The sequence below is a fragment of the Mustela erminea genome, chromosome 11 (assembly GCF_009829155.1).
Source record: "Mustela erminea isolate mMusErm1 chromosome 11, mMusErm1.Pri, whole genome shotgun sequence".
NCBI classification, from domain to species: domain Eukaryota; kingdom Metazoa; phylum Chordata; class Mammalia; order Carnivora; family Mustelidae; genus Mustela; species Mustela erminea.
In genome coordinates, this window is record NC_045624.1 from 14,051,775 (window position 1) to 14,069,315 (window position 17,541).

Sequence of the window (17,541 nt, forward strand, 5' to 3'; positions counted from 1 at the left end):
GGCAAGATTTGCTCATTTTCACCTCCGTAGCATGGACGACAGAGTGCCATGCAAACTGTAAGGCACTTTGTAAACGTCCCCATGATCATGCTGGCCCATCTGGTGTGGATAGGTTTCCTTTTCTTCTCTGCCTTTCCCAGCCAAATCCATCCCTAGAATCTGGCTCAAAATTCAAGCTTTCCTTTGTTTGTTCATTTCTCCTGTTCTCTCTTTTGTCTTTAACTACAAGGCTGTGAGACAGAGCTACTCACCAAAGGACGCTCTACACTCTAATGGTGTCTGACGCAGAGTAGGTGCTCAATACATACTTTCTAAATGTACTAAAGACTAATAATAGAATTCCTGCTGGGATGTTTTATGCTGTTTTTCTTCCTCGTGAACTTTTAGTTTGTGCCATTCACATAGTAGATAACTAGTTATGTATTTAGAAACTGTGATCCGATTTGAACATCTTACCTAGTTGGCCTTGAATTAGGTGGGTTGCAGACAAATGACCCACATGGTATAGGTCAGATAATGTCACCCCAAGTATTTGTATTTGCTCTTCTTTTCCTTTGCCATCTGGACTTGTTTTCTTTTCTTTTCTTTTCTTTTTTAAGATTTTTATTTATTTATTTGATAGACAGAGAGAGATCACAAGTAGGCAGAGAGGCAGGCAGAGAGAGAAGGGGAAGCAGGCTCCCCGCTGAGCAGAGAGCCCAATGTGGGGCTCTATCCCAGGACCCTGAGATCATGACTTGAGCTGAAGGCAGAGGCTTAAACCACTGAGCCACCCAGGTGCCCCAGACTTGTTTTCTATTAACATTCTATTATCCAAGCTTCAAATGATACTCAGTGATTTTTACAACTCAAAAAATACATTCTCTAAGGTGATCTCATGGAGAAGCATAAAAGCAACCCCTTCTTTCCCCCTCATCTGCCCACCCCAGCAGAGCTGCCTTCATAGCTAAAACCTTGCCTAGGCGCCTGCAACCATCTAAACCCATAAGCTGCCTGGTGACTGATGGGGACTGGCCGCCAATCACCCACCTTCACCTGGTGGAATTCCTGAAGAATAACCACCCATGTCTCTATTACCCTTCAGTTGATTGGTTGGTTTTATTGTCACTAGACTGTAGGCAGATGTTTGGGCCAAATTCTCTGCTAAATTTGACTTAAAAGACAAGGTCATCAACCTCTGGGAACTGCAGAAAGAATAGACAAGGGAGTGAGTGATAACACAGGTCAGAAACAAGCCACAGAATGATAATGGGTGAGGCCAGATGGGTCTTTCAATCTCAGAGGGATTGTATCTCTGTAGAGTCTTGTGGAGCCAGGGGTCCATGTCTCAGCTTTGTGGTTTTGGTAACTCCGTTTTATCAGTTTACCCAAGAGCTATCAGCAGCCAACGAGTTGATTCATTCTAACCAAACCACCGACTGGCTTTGTTATTTTCCCTATCCACGGCCCCAGTGTATTACTTTAGAGTGAGAGATATCTCCTTCCGGGGCCCAAATATTTGGGCTCAGGACACCTACCTTCTGAAACACATGGAACTGATAAATTATATTTCTGAGGAGGAGAGAGCTTGCTAAGCATGGGATCAGAATCTTGGGGTGTACTTCTACGAGGAATAATGCAACTTAATATACACACAAGCCCTGCCCTGCTTTGGAAAAGATCTTCCCAGGGAAAAGAAGCCTCCAGTGCGGAGAAACACAGACACATCCTTCTTCTTCTCTGCTCTCTTCTCTCTTCTTCTTCTTCAGTTCTCCTTTCTGTGTTTCATGAGGATTACCATCCATTCACCAATGGCATTAGAAAAGGTCCTTTGTCAATATTTTAAAATCATACTTAAAATTCTCTTAGTTGCAAACTATGTGATCATTGCAAGAAATTAAAAAAAAAAACAAAAACACTTCACAGACGTGTAAAGAAAAAGTGAATCCTCTCACATTTCTACCGTAGTCTCCATTCCCAACCCAGTGGTCATATTTAGTTGGGGATTATAAACTGCGGAATGTCTTGCCTTCTGCAAGTACAGCCTTCTGCTCCTTTCCCTCGGGCCAAACAAAGATACACAGCATAGTTAGGGATTTTTACATTTCTTTTGTAAATATGGGGTTTTGCAATGCACTTGAATCTCAGACTTAGTTCTTCTCATTTGATGTGTCACGGTCACTCTCCCTAGGTCAATGGATAGAACTTAAACTTACTATTTTGAATAACTACATCATAGTCCATGGAATGGGTGGATGTACCCAGTGTCTTACTTCCGGGCAATTCTAGTCTTTAGCCACTATAAAAACAATCAAGTTTGAAAATACTTGGTGGTCAAGGTGCATCAACGCCTTTTCCAAAAGAAATGGTAATTCCAGTTCTATAAGCTGTTTTTTACACGTTACAGTGAATTTTGTTGACTATTTCCTAATGACAGAAAGATAAGGACTTTATTCTTATCAGAAACCTGCATCTCCTAATCACATGAAGGGGCTGTTAGACTCATGGGATATGCATTCTTATAAAACTTCAGCCACACCGGGAAAGGTCCTCTGATTTAAGCATTTTGCCCATTTCATAGCATGGGAGAATATTTGAGCTGGCCTAGCCCAGTGGGCACTTAATAAATATTAGTTGAGTGTTCAATACACAAAGGTCATCTGGTGTTAAGTTTCTCATTTCACAGATGAGGAAATTGAAGCCCAGAGGGTTAAATGAGGCACAATTAGGGTGTAAGGGAGGAAAAAGTCTGAGTGATCTAAGTTGCAAAGCAATCTGGGAGCTCAGAGTTGGAAGGTGAGGATTTGGGCAGGTAGAACAGCCGTGTATATGGGATACACACATGAGAAGAGGCAGACAGAGAAGACTTACAAAATTGGTGCACTAAGACTATAGTTCTTCTCTGAAGCTTTGTTGGATGAGGCAGCCAGGGTTCCCATTGAAATTTCTCATTTTAATTATTTCTTGAGGCTGAACCTCTGTTTGAATGTGACCCAGGGCAGAGCTCGGACCCCTGACAGCTTAGCTTTCTGCCGCAGGGGTGGGGATGGTGTGGCATTCACCAGAACGTTCTCTTCCGTTGGACGCTCAGATGGACCCATTCGCCAACCTCCCTTTGTAGTTAGACGAGGCCACATGACTGAGTTTGGCCTGTGGACTCTGGACGGAAGACAGGATACCACTCCCTGCCTGGCCCATAAGAATCTCCCATGAGGGCTTCTCCATTCTCTCCACCTGTCTGCCACCAGGAGGGAAGGACTCCGAGGTCCCATGCGCAGGTAGGGGAAGCGTGGATCCCTGAAGCACCGCGTGGAAGGCTGCCTGCTAAGCACCCATTCTGGACTGCTTTCAAGAGCGAGAAATCAATTTCCACTGTGTTAGGTCACTGTGAGCATTTCTCTGTTCCAGGAGTTTGTGCCACTTAAGTGTTCTATTTAATTAACTACAATAGTGTTCCTGCATTGTGTGTGTGTGTGTGTTTAATGAATGACCAGATATAAAATCCAGAACCAATATCAATCAATACTATTATTATATTTATTACACATATATAAATACGTATTAACTATATTATAGTTATTATTACACACTTTCTTAATATTGACTAATTGATAGAAATGTAATACAGAGTCCTAACCCGCCTGCCTTATCCATGAGAACGAATACATAGGTGCAAGGGGGAAAAAAAGATCTGACGTTTCAAATTTCCCTGCTTCCCGTGGAACTTAAGTTAGTTTGATTTCTTTTCTCCAAGAGTTCAAGGAATCATTTTTCTTCTGGAACCCTGTCTTTTTTGTCAGTTCGTGCTTGCCTGATGACTTGCACTGCAGAGGTTTCATTGTCTTGACGGGAATGGAAAGTTTGTCAATAATTTTTTCAGTTTTTCTCGCTTTCAAGGAGGATAAAGGAGTTACAGGAAACAATTGGGGAGAGTGAAAGAAAGGGGATTAAAGCAAATTAACAGGACCTGGATTGTTCCGGTTTCCCAAAGCCATGCCAATACTGTTAGTAATGGTGGTGAGAGTGAGGAGTAGTCAAAGTTTGAATGTTTCATTCAGACATGAAGCCCAGAGGCTCCGCGTGGTCCCTGCTGGCATTTTAAGCTAAAGCAACTCTGACTTTATAGCTAAGAGGAACCGTTTAGCGAGCCTGAGGTCTTGACGCAGCAGCGTGGGATAGACGGGTTCCCGCTTGGTCACAGGTATGTGGGATAAAGGGGAATTAGTGTGGACGGCTACGCATGCTTTGTGGCCAGGAGGAAATAATGGCAGGTGTAAACAGGTGACTTTGGCATGTCGTCCACGGGTCTCACTGACCGTATTCCTGAGGCTGCATGGCAGCAGTGGGCTGATGGAAAAGTTGACCTAGGGGTGCATGAAAAGACCTAGACACAATCTAGGAAAAAAAAAAAATTCTCACAGGATTACAGTGATTTGAGACCATGGTAAAAAGACGATCAAATCCTCGCCACTGAATCACACATTTTACTAACAAAGAGATTAAACATACTAAAAATTATAGGCATTTTCTGTCATTTCTCAAATTATGACAAAGGAGACCAAAAAGTGAATATGTGTGACCAATGGGTGCCAGTCTGGGTGGGAGTGATACGCCTTCACTCCACGGACTCCTTCCGCACACAGGCGGGGGTCGCACAGACAGAACTGGAGGGAAGTGTTCTATCTTCTTTCGGTAACAGTTTATAAGGTGGGTCCTTACCCAGACTTAAAACCTTACCGCTTTTGTTTTCCAGTCCTTCCTGTTTCTCCCTCTCCACCCTCTTGGACTCCTGCTCAGAAATATTCCGTGCTTCTCCTCTGCTTGTGCAAATAGACTTGGTACCAAAGACCCTCCCCAACCCAGGCCCATCTAACCGGAGATGTACTTTTTAATCCCCTGTTGCCCAACACCTACCCCCTGGTGGGACCGGGCAAGCCCCCCGCAGTGCTCCCCGATCATTCCTTCTTTCCCAGCCCTAAGCCTTTGCTCCTCACTCCTCCACACGGCCAGCCCTGTGGTGCCCTGGGTGGAGGTTAGCATTGAGACCACGCAGGTCTGGCTCCTGGCCGAGGGCAGGGCTTCATGGACTCAAGAGCACGGGACCACGACTAGAGCTTGGCTTGATCCACAGCTGTCAATGTCTTGAAATTCTTAATTTCTGAAGAAGGGCCCCCCATCTTCATTTTGTCCTGGGCTCCACAAATTACGTCGCCAGGCCTGTGGGTGGAAACTGCGTGTGGGCTACTCCGACACATGGCCTTGTGTTTTTATTTAATTAAAACGAAGACAAAGGTTGAACTTGACCAGGAGCCCTTTATGTGTGTGAAGCGATTTTACCAGCATTGCCTCATCTAAAGCCGCCGGCCTACCTTGGGGATGAGGAGGACGCCGAGTGCCCACAGCCATTGTGGGTTTTTAGGCATTTCGGATTCACTGAGATCAATTTTCTGGTTTTCCTTTCAATTTTTCTTTTATATTGTTTGTTCATCCCCAACCCTTCTTGCTCTAGTTCAGAGTAGCCTAAATGTTCACTGTACCAGTGCGCTTCCTTAGCCGCTCTGACAAAGTACCATGAAATGAGCAGGCTTAAACACCAGAACTTTCTTGTCGCACTGTCCCGAAGGTGAGAAGTCTGAAATCAAGGTGTCTGCAGAGCCACTCTCCCCTGAATGCTTCCTTGCCTCTTCCTAGCTTCCGGAGGTTGTGTGGCCCTCTCTGGCCCTCCTTGGCTTGTAGGCACAACTCTCCCATTCTGTCTTCACATGGCATTCTCCCTGTGTCTCTGTCTTCACAAGTTGTCCTCTTACAAAGATGCCACTTACGTTGGATGAAGGCCCACTGACTCCAGTACATTCTCCTCTTTTTTCTTTTCTTAAGAGATTTATTTATTTATAAGAGAGAGAGCAGGGGGAAGGGCGGAGGGAGAGGGAGATGAGTAGATCCCCACTGAGCTTGGAACCCAACATGAGACTCGATCCCAGGATGCTGAGGTCATGACCTAAGCCCGAGCTTAACAGACTGAACCACCCAGGTGCCCCCAGTACACCTTCATCTTAATTTAACAAATTCCGTCTACAGTGGCCTAACTTCCGGGGCGCCTGGTTGGCTCAATGGGTTAAAGCCTCTGCCCTCACCTCAGGTCATGATCCCAGGGTCCTGGGATCGAGCCCTGCATCAGGCTCTCTGCTCAGTGGGGAGCCTGTTTCCTCCTCTCTCTCTCTCTCTCTCTCTCTCTCTGCCTGCGTCTCTGCCTACTTGTGATCTCTGTCAAATAAATAAATAATAATTCAAAAAATCTTATAATGGCCCAATTTCCAAATAAAGTCATCTTGAGGTAATGGGGGTTAGGATCTCAAACGTGTCTCTTTGGGGGGGTGGGTGGGCACACTTAAACTCCTAACACTTCTCCCTCGCCGCTCTAATTAGAGTCATTAGGTCCTACAGATTCCAACTCTGGAACGCGTCTTGCAGACAGACGTTCTTCCTGTTGCCATCCCGGTACCCAGGCCTCCCCGTCTCCCAGTCTTGAGGCCCTCCAGCGTATGCACACTCCGCAGCCGGCAGGGGCTTCTAAAACCTTGGTTGGATCTGTCACTGCCTCCCTTCCCGTTATCTCTTGAAATATCCCAACTCTTTGATGAGGTTTATGAGAACCGGCGTGACTTGGCCCCCCCGGCCCCCGACCTCTCCCGTCCACCTTCCCCGTCACTCTTCCTCTCGCCAGGCTCCTTATTCCCCGCTATGCTCCCGGCAGACTGAGCGTCCCCCGGTTAAATGTTAAGAGCTCTTGTTCTCCAGACCTTTTCCGGAGCTCTCCCCTGCCCTCCTCACGTTTCAGTATGCGGCTTACACGCCACTACCTTCAGGATTTCCACCCCACTGCGTGCTCCTGTGTCTGGGCAAAAGTAGCGCGAAGGGGGCCTACACAGCCCTCTCTTCTCTGCTCTCCGCCAAAGAGAACCCTGAAATCTTCAGCCCTCCTATTTCTTTTTTTAAAAAAGGTTATTTATTCATTTGGTGGAAAGAGAGAGCGAGAGAGGGAATACAAGCAGGGGGAGTGGGAGAGGGAGAAGCAGGCTCCCCACTGAGCAGGGAGCCCGATGCAGGGCTCCATCCCAGGACCCTGGGATCATGACCTGAGCTGGAGGCAGACACTCAACCACTGAGCCACCCAGGTGCCCCAGTCCTGGTATTTCTGCCCTACCTCCTTCCTTCCACTCCAAAGGCAAGGTAAGAATTTAAGTCAGTCTGTACAATCAAATCTTGGGGTGCCTGGAAGAAGAAAATGAAGTCTGGGTACAATAAAGGATGATTTAATAATGCTTGTCATGCACTATGAACTTGAATTGCACTTAGTGTTCCAGAAATGCAAAAAAAGAAAAGAAAAAAAAAAAAGAAGAAAGAACTGTCCTTGATTATGGCAGTGCACTATGACCAGATTTCATAGGATTGAAGATATCATCAGGAGTTGCCCTCTTATAGCATTTGTCCTTTGTCCATCAGAGCACTGGTCATACCATTGTGTCTTGCCTTTTCTCTCTCCCCATTAGATTGCAAGTGACTAGCACAATGCCAAGCCCATAGTAAGCCCTATAATGAATATGATGAGTGACCAAATGGTGTAAAAGAACTAAATCACCAAGAGGTTAAGAGATTTGCCCATGGTCAGAGAACAAGTACTATGTAGAGGCAAACATTGAACTTGGGTTGGCATAATTCCAAAGGCCATATTCTCAGCCATTGCCTGTTGGGTGGTGAGCTCTAGGAGCCCCAGTCTGGGTCTCTCTTTTCACCGTTGTATTCTCAGTAAATCCCTGTTGAATGAATTTCTTAATTTCTTTTTCTAAGATTTTATTTAATTAATCAATTAATTAATTTATTTAGAGCCAGGGGAGGGGCACAGGAAGATAAAGGGAGAGAATCTCAAGCAGACTCAGGGCTGAGCACTGAGCCTAATATGGGGCTCAGTCTCACAATCCTGAGATTATCATCTGAGCCCAAATCAAGAGTCAGATGCTTAACCAACTGAGCCACCCAGGCGCCCCTCTGTCAAAAGAATTTCTTGAGTGAGAAACAGAAAGACGATAATAAGAAATAAAGGAAAGGGGAGAGAGATTATGCAGATGAAATCAAGAGGATGGAAAACAGAGAAGGAAGAGAGGAGAAAGAAAAATAAGACAAAAGAACTCTTTGCTACCCAGCCCCAACTCAGAGGCTGGTGCATTCTGGTCTTACTCATTGGCCAGGGTTTTATGAAGCTTCCAGTATATGCTGGGAACTGTTAAGATACTCGGGACACATCAGTGAATAAATAGACAAAGACTCCTGATGTTGTGGAAATTGCATTTTAATTGGGAGAATCAGACAATTTTAAAAAACAAACTTAAAATATAAATAAATCATATATGATGTTGGAAGATGTAAATACTATGCAGAAATAGCAGAACAGGATAAGGACAGGGGTTCTATCTTAGAGCCCCGTATCCGCAAGGGGTTTGTGGCTAGAGTTCAGGGGCGTTTGTGAACTTGAGTGGGAGAAAAATGACTTCTTTATTCTCATTAACCTTAAACTTCAAATCTGACTGCAGGCAACCAGACACCTGAGGGATTGCAGTGGCTCTGAGTTTGTTCCCAGTGGAAGTTACAGGTATTGTTTTACATTATATCCTTACCTTGAACTATTGTTTCTACTACTCACTACTTTGTAGCTATTGGACCTTCAGTTCCATCTCTAGTTATTTAATGTATCAATAAAGAAACATTTATTTGGTAACTGTATCTCAGTGTCAGTAGTTTCTTTGGTAACTTTGTGTATTTTTTTAATGCATTTAAAAACAGTGTTGCAGGGCGCCTGGGTGGCTCATTGGCTTCAGTGGGTTAAAGCCTCTGCCTTCGGCTCAGATCATGATCTTGGGGTCCTGGGATCGAGCCCTGCATCGGGCTCTCTGCTCAGCAGGGAGCCTGCTTCCTCTTTCTCTGCCTGCCTCTCTGCCTACTTGTGATCTCTCTGTCAAATAAATAAATAAAAATCTTAAACAAAACAAAACAAAACAGTGTTGTGAGAAGCGGTCCCTAGGCTCCACTAGACTGCCAAATGAGTTCACAAACCAAAAAAGTTAAGACCACCAGATAAGGGGAAGCAAGGTGCAGTGGAGGACAGTGGGGGAGGGGCGATAGGGTGAGCGAGGTCAATCTCATAGCTAATGCCATGTTCATCCGCAGCCGGCCCTGGCTTTGCCCTGAGCTCAGACTCAGGCTCTGGGCGATGCCAGCCTATTCCCTGATGTAAGAACTCTGGCCCTTCCCTGCTCCCCACCTTACCCTCTCAGTGGTTACTTGCCACTGGATTTAACATTTGGAAGTTTGGAATCAACAAAATAATGTCAAAAGAGCACAAGGAAATCCAAGAAAAAAAATAAATAATATACATATTTATAGAAGTATATATTTATTTTATTATTTAAAAAATATTTTATTTATTTATTTGACAGACAGAGATCACAAGTAGGCAGAGAGGCAGGCAGAGACAGAGAGGAGGAAGCAGGCTCCCTGCTGAGGAGAGAGAATTTCTCACTCAAGAAATTCTTTTGACAGAGGGGCTCGATCCCAGGACCCTGATATCATGACCTGAGCCAAAGGCAGAGGCTTTAACCCACTGAGCCACCCAGGCACCCCAATAAGTATATATTTATTTTATATTTAATTTATATATTTTATATAATATATAATTTATATAAAGTCTTTAATTTATATAAATTTAAATATATGGATATATAATCATACAAATATTTAATTTGTATGAATTTAAATATATAAATACATGTTATAGTTATTTATATTATATATTTATATATTTATAATAATTATTATACATGATAATTATATATGTGCATATATATGTATATGCATGTATATTTAAATCTCTGTTGTTCTGCATTCTATTTAAACATCCAGCTCAGCCAGCCAAACTGGCTCAAATCAGGCAGGCAGTATATGTCTCCTACAGAAAAGATAAGCAAATCAGCAGTTTCTGAATGTTGATTAAGTGTATCACCTAGGGCAAATGGAATGCAAGCTGAAGATACTGCCATATTTGTAGAGAAATTCTTTAAAAATTCAAATTCCTCTCACACATACAATGAAAATGCTCAGAATTGTATGCCAAAGAGCTTTTGTTTCTTAAAAATTACACTTCGAGGCTGTTGAAATATTTTTAAAGAACTACACGTGGACTATGATGAAACACTATCTGGAAATCACAAAATTAAATTCTTCTTTATATTAATTAAGATGCTGTTAGTGGCAAGTAGCAGGAGGCCCGGCTAGAGGTACTGAATAAAGACCTAGCTTCTCTCAACCTGGAAGTCTGTGGCTCACCTCCGCGATGTCAGGACTCTGGGCTGGCAACTCTAACCCTAGAGGAAACCACACTGCCCCTAAATGGTTGGGTCTCTCCCTTCCGAGTGTCAGCCTTTTGCTTCTTAGCTTCCCACACCAGTGGGTGTCCATATTGGTGGCTGTTGAGTACCTCTGTTTTGAGTAGTTTTAAAATGCAGATTTCCAGGCACCCCCACCAGAGATTCCTGAGCCAGCTGGCCTGGGGTTCTACCCAGGGAGTATCTTTAGAAAGTCCCTTTGGGGTTTTGATATGGGTGACCCAAGGCCCACACTTTGAGATCTGACGCCAAGTACCCTCTTCCCATGTGATCTCGCTCCTGTGAACTAGCCACCCCTGACAGACCGATGGCCCAAAAACATTCTCTCTCTCACCGAGAACTCTTGGCTGAGCTCCAGCCTCCTACACTCACTTGGCAAATGAGCATCCCTATCTGCGTGTCTCACAGGCACCTTAAACTCAACAGGTTCAAAACTGAACTCGTTTTCTCCCCACACCTGGTGCATATAGAATAAAGGACAAATTCCTTGTCTTGGCAGCACGAGACTCTGCCTTTTCTTCCAGCCACATTCCTGATCACTGCCCTGGCCTCATTCTTGGTGTATAGCAATATTCTGACTTCTGACAGATCCCAGACACCCATGGCTTTCTACACGCTTTCTCCCTGCCAGGATTCACGCTCTTGGGCACAGACAGGCCATCTCCTCGCTGCCTGTTAACACACTCTCTGCCATTTGTCCCTCTGTGCTAGCTTTTGACAACGTGCATCCTTTTACTTCTGCATTCACTATAATGTATTGTACTCTACCTGGCGGTTTTGAACTTGAGCTCCTTGAAAGTAGGGCCGGTGGCTTATTCCCTTTTATACTCCCAGCTCCTGCTCTAGACTCTAACACATGGTAAGCAGGCAGGCACTGACCATTTGATGAATTGAATTTCTTGGTAGAAAAAAAAGAGAGAGAGAAGGAATGGCCAGGGAGGTTGAAAGGAAATTTTAAAAGGGCACTGTTATGAGAAGTCAAGGGAGGGGATTGATTCCAGAAGGATGAAGGGATTAACAGTGGCTAACTAATGTTTGTTTAGAGATCAGGCAGGGGAGAGGCCGAGAAAGGGCCCTGAATTTGGCATGGGAGAGGTCACAGGCAGCCTCAGATGACGGGCGTCCAAAAAGCCCTCTGCCATTGGGGCCATCCCCCTCCCCCCAGGGGTTGCCACATAGGGGCAAGCTCTTTCCTGCCCGTGGGAGGGAACTCTACCATACAAAGTTGACACAGCCCAGAAGTGCATGGGTCCACTGATTAATCAGTGAGTTAAGCTTAACTTGGCTTAACAGGATCCTCAGTCTTTTGAAAGAGCTCTCCTATGCCTACTCTCTTTCCTGTATCCGCTCGGGCTGAAGGCTTCTCCCTATGCTCTTTCGGCCTAGTTTGTCCACATTCGGCCTGGACTTGATGTCAGGCAAACCAAGCTATTATCCATCTCCCCTCATCATGGAAATTTCTCTGCAGAGCTGGAGTGCTTCTGTGAACTGCTTCTCATGTGCAAATCCGTCCTAATCTGCCATTTCCAAAACCTCCAACAAAATCACCCCATCTTCCTGTGCTCTGTTCACACTCGTAGGCTCATGGCATTTATTCTTCTGACAATAACTCCTTTCTTTTTCTTTTTTTTAAATTTTATTTATTTATTTGACAGAGAGAAATCACAAGTAGATGGAGAGGCAGGCAGAGAGAGAGAGAGAGAGAGAGAAGCAGGCTTCCTGCCGAGCAGAGAGCCCGATGCGGGACTCGATCCCAGGACCCTGAGATCATGACCCGAGCCGAAGGCAGCGGCTTAACCCACTGAGCCACCCAGGCGCCCCCAATAACTCCTTTCTATCGAATACTGTTCCTACCTCTCTTTGCCTTTCCCGTGTCCCCAGATCAGGTGTCTGATCTTTTTTCTTCTTCTTCTTCTTCTTCTTCTTCTTCTTCTAGGAGCAGAAGCAGAAAATGAGTGATGTTCCTGTATTCCCCTGAGTTTGCCAGCGCAATTCCTCCGGGATGGCCATTTCCACAGCTTCCCTTCACCCCGCCAAGCCTTGCTCTACCCTTTGCCCTTAAAGCTGTCGTTCCCATTGTTCCTAATTTAAATGCAATGTCTACTATTTCACGTCTTCTGTCAGCATCCTGCCCTGCCAGTGAAGACTTTGTTTGGGGGAGTCATGCAGTTGTCCAACTGTCTATTACAAAATATCCCATTTAAGCTAAGCAAAGGTGTAAAGCCAAAATATGATGTAATTTCTTTAGAATACCTAAAACAAATGTAGGTTGATATTATGACTTGCTAAGACGTGAATCATAAAAGGGAAAGAGAGAAAGAAGGAATTGTGTGTGGGATAGGAAAATGCACAGAAAAAGAAAACAAGGCAGATACATTGGCAAGAGAGAGAAAAACAGACATACACAGAGCCAGAGACCAAGAGAGAGGCAGGTTGTTAAAAGATCCTGAGAAAGCAAACCATCTCTTCCCAGGCATATCCAAAGGCAAGACCAGAGGCTTTGACACAGAAAGACGGACCAGGCAAGGAAACCAGAGCCTTGCCTATCAAGTCCAGATACAATACAACCTGCACAGATATCACACTATAAACACCCAGAGAGTGATAACAAGACACAAAGACCTGAAGATATACACCCCAAAGACAAACATCTACATCTTATGGTCTTCAAGGTACTGGGATGTTGCGCATTTTCACAACAGCAGGCATAAATGAGAAAAGATGTTTGTCATTTGCCCTATAAGCAAAATGAACTTGAAACCAGGTCAGAAACCCCCACCCCCCCAGCACCCCCATGTGTGGTCAGTCCCGAGGAAGATATGACTCATACCATTTGTCGAAAGACACACTGAGGAAAGGTAACGTAGATGGCTACTAATTCCTCTCCAGTTCTCTTGTGTTTGTGGCATTTCTCAAAAGGCACTAAAGTTACGTGGCCTTTCGGCAGCGTAGAGTTCCATGCAGTGCCAAAGGAAAAAAAGAAAAGGATTTATTAAATGGGCAAATATTTGTAAACTTCTAAGAATACTAAGTTCTAATGTGTTTATTAAATAAATGTAATGTGGGGCATACTTACCTAGCCAAATGCGCTAGCCCCTGGAGCCAGGTCCTTGTCTTACCCTGTGACTTGGGTAGCACGGTTTCTACCAGGAATGCTCTCTAGCGCCCTCTTCTGGAGCCTCGATAACCCTCCTCACCCTCTATTCTCCACCTGTCAAAACACTGCACGTTCTTTTCCGGTTGAATTTAAGAACCCTCCATTTCCCCCATAACTAGTTTCACCAAAGTCACAAATGTAACCTTGTTGCTAAATACAATGGCTGTCTCCCCCACTCGCATGTCTCATGTGATCTCTCATTAGCGTGGAGCACTGCTGACCACACCTCCCTTTGTGGTGGGTGGTCTTGTCCTAAGGACGTGGAGGTTGTCCTCCTGCTTTCCTGTCCTCTCCTCCACAGGGAGTTCTTTTTCCTCTTCCCTCACTTCAGATACTGGTGCTCCTTGGGGCTGTGTCTCAGGTTCTGTCCCCTTCCTGCTCTCACGCTCTCCTTCAGGGGCAGTTTGCTGTTAGGTTTGTATCCTGATGCCACATGACTGTGATCACAGGAGGGAAGGGAGACAGAGAGGTGTATCAATCTGCCCATTCATGAGAAAAAAAATCTAAATTCATTTAAATAACATTTCCCCACCTACATGATGCCATGTATGCTGGCTCAACAGAAAGTTCTTTTTTTGCTTCAGTCAAGCATCACACAGGTAGAGTTTACTCTTAGCGGTCTAAAGAGAAGGCGGCCATCTTGCCTGCTTGTCTCCATCTTGTTTTCCTTTCATGGGACTCACTTTCCATACCCAAGGTGGGCCTGTGGGAAGGAGTCCACCTTTAAGATGTTTTCAGGTGACACAAGCGATCTTTCTTCATTTTAATTCACCTTCTGTGGGGGGTGTCCTAGTTTCCTACCACAGACCGTGTATCCTTAAGAACCAAAATTTATTTTCTTGCAATTCTGGAGGATAGATGTCTGAGGTGAAAGGGTCGGTAGGTTTGGTTTCTTCTAAGGCCTCTACCCTGGCTTGCTGATGGCTGCCTTCTCCCCGCATCTCACATGGTCTTCCCTCTGCATGTCCGTGTCTTAATCTCCTCTTCCTCTAAGGACACCAAACGTATTGGATTAGGGCCCACTCAAATGACCTCACTTTAACCGCATTACCTCTTTCAAGACCTTATCTCTAAATACAGTCACGTTCCAAGGCACAGGGGGTTTGGACTTCAACGTACGGATTTTGGAAGGACAGAGGGGATATTCCAAAGAGAACTACTGCCTAGAATCACTCATGGCTTGACAGCAGCTGGGACAAGGTGAGAGGCAATTACTAAATACGAAGCAGGGCAAGCCCTAAGCTGAGGGACATCCAGACAAGTATACCATGGACTTTGCCTCAAGATGCGGCCAGCCCAGTTGTGGGGACAGGCCACCTCCAAAGAAGAGGAAAGTCAGCCATCTAGGGTTGGGTATGCCATGTGACAGCAGAGCATGTGTGAGAGGAACTGTTATGGGAGCCTAGAAGAAGAGAGAAATATCAGTTTGACTGGGGCACCTGGGTGACACAATCAGTTAAGTGTTAGGCTCTTGATTTCAGCTCAGGTCATGACCTCAGGGTTGTGAGATTGAGCCCCACGTCAGGTTCTATGGTGGGCATGGAACCTGCTTGGGATTCTCTCTCTCCCTGTCCCTCTGCCCTTCCCCACTTTCTCTTGAAAAGAAAAAAAAAATCAGTTACATTGGTCACATGGAGTTTTTCATAATAATAACAACAAGCTTTTATTGAACCTCTTTTATCTGCCAGCACTCTGTACTAGCTCTATCTCCAACCCCACCTCAGGGGCCATGGGGAGCACTATACAAAATAATTAAAACCCAGCTCTTAGCACTGTGCGTGCTGCAAAGTTGCACACAATACATGGGGGCTGTCATCACTCCCCAGATATTTGGGCAGGACCTAGCCTATGCCAGGCAACATGCTCCTTGCTGGGGAATTAAGATCAATGTCGCTTTTGCCCTTGCTGAATGGGCAGTTTAGAGATCTCCATCCAATATGGTAGCCGCCAGCCACATGTGGCCGTGGAAATGAAAAATCCAGTTCCTCAGGCACATTAATCACATTCCATGTGCTCAGCAGCCACCAATGGTTATGTTTCCATCCTGCAACGAGTTCTGTTAGGTAGCGCTGGGAAGGGGCAGAGAGACAATACATGTATAGTAAATGTCAGGATAGCCTCTTACAGATACAAGGTATCTTACAGATACAATGCTGTTCTCCTTACGATCTCACAGTAATGCTGATGCAGAAACTGCAGCTCAGAGAGGTGAAGCAATTTGACCAAGTTCACACAGCTACGAAGTGGAGGAACGGGGCTCTGATCCCAGATCTATCTTCATCTCACGCTGCCTCTGGCTGTTTTGTGAAGGACCCAAGTCGGGCACAGGTAGAAAATCTGGTGAAAGAGAAAAGACAGAGAAGGCGCCCTTGGTGGGAAAGTCGCAGCTTGGGCAAATGCACAGGTGGGCAAGGCTGTCGGAAGACCGCAAGGGAACCAGACCTGCTGGAGGCAGTGACTTGCTGAACTCGTGTACTTGGGATGCTAAGTCAGGCCTGCCTGCCTTGATTAAGAGCCAGGGAGCTGGGTACCTGTCAGCAGAGGTTGACTCCGTGAAGGATGTTAGCAGGAGCACAGCAGGGTCAGAACTGTGTGTTAGGGAAGTGGCAGCACTTAGGGTGAACTGGCCCGAGACCAATTAAGGACAGCAGGCGGGATAGAAAGGAAGGGGTGAATGAATGGTGTGAAGCAGAGAGCAACAAAGGGGCCAAACGATGTTACCTTAAGAGTGAATGGTGTGCAATACTGGGCAATGCACTTGGCTTCTAGGGGCCTCCCTTTTTCGGTTCTAAAAGGGAGGGCTGCCCCAGATGGTGTTTCCAGCAGTGGTAATCTAGGATTCTGCAAAGGTGAATAACCTTAGGCTAAGAGAAGCAGTAGGGAGCGCTGCACTGGATATAGGGGTGAAGAAACTGGCAGAGTCAAAGGTCACCCTAAGAGGAAGGGGGAACTATGCACTACCACCCAAACTAGCTAAGTGTATGAAAGGGCTTACTTTTTGGGGGGAGGGGGTGCTGTCACGGGGTATGGAGGTTGGGAAGGATAAGAAGTAGTGAGAAAATAATGATTGTTTTTAAGAAAGTTACAGTGATCGTTACTTTACAGCTCCCACGGTACAGATTTTAAACTTTTAACCCTTGACCCACAGTAGGAAATAAAAAATTTACATCATGGTCTGTACAGTTGTCCAGTATATACAACTGAAACAAAAGGATTCTGAAACCATAGTGACCCTCACTAAAGGACAATGGATTCTAATACTGTCGCTTCTACTGCATCGCATTTTTTTAAAGGGGTCGCCGTCCACGGAACCAATTTTATGATCAGTTAATGTGTCGCGACCCACAGCTTCAAAAACACTGCCTAAGCGTGGACCCGAGTCTTCTTATGTGGGAGGCGACGGCAGGGCATCCTTTCAAAGAATCCAGGAGGGAGCTGAAGTGAACCGGGAGAGACTCCGGGCTGGGGAGTTTGGAGGATGTTTAGTTGAAGCCCCGATCGGAGCGCGAGGACGAGGGCAGAGGCCTGGGAGCCACCGTCCAGGCGGCAGAGTCGGGGGCCCCCAGGACTCCGCGGCCGTGAGCGCGGCGTGCAAACCCGATTCCCGCAGGGATTCGGCCACCACCGGGGCCGCCTGTCTGGGGCGTGCGCGGAATGGCTCCGCACCTCCGACCTCCCGGGCACGCCAGAAGCTCCTCCCCTCACTCGTCCTCCCCCCGAGGCCGGCGAGCGCCCACTCCTCCCTCCATTCATTCCACACCTAGCTCGGAGCGAGGCGGCTGCACTGCCCGCCCGCGGCGCCCCCCGCGCGCCCCTCCGCTCCCGCCCCGCTCGCGCGCGCACACAAACTTCTGGCTGCCCCCGCCCCCCCGCGCGGCCCGGCGGTCCCCGGCCGGTCGGAACTGCCCCGCGCGCACCTTGCCCGCGAGCCTGGCCGCGGCCCCGAGCCCCGCCCGCGCCCCCGGCCCC

At 46.3% G+C, this 17,541-nt stretch overlaps 2 long non-coding RNA genes across 2 annotated transcripts in view; one reads left to right on the top strand and one right to left on the bottom strand.

Annotated features, from left to right (window-relative positions):
- Positions 1 to 12,526, top strand: part of LOC116569609 — a 103,990-nt gene extending 91,464 nt beyond the window's left edge. Inside the window, exons 2-3 of the long non-coding RNA XR_004277102.1 lie at positions 8,568 to 8,626; positions 12,352 to 12,526. This is a non-coding gene — a long non-coding RNA (uncharacterized LOC116569609). The remainder of the gene's footprint in view (positions 1 to 8,567; positions 8,627 to 12,351) is intronic.
- A 2,703-nt stretch (positions 12,527 to 15,229) lies between these two features.
- Positions 15,230 to 17,482, bottom strand: LOC116569608. Its single transcript, XR_004277101.1, has 3 exons — positions 16,294 to 17,482; positions 15,739 to 15,909; positions 15,230 to 15,641 (listed from the first exon to the last, which is right to left on the bottom strand). It is a non-coding gene; the product is annotated as an uncharacterized LOC116569608 (long non-coding RNA).
- Between the last annotated feature and the right edge of the window lie 59 nt (positions 17,483 to 17,541).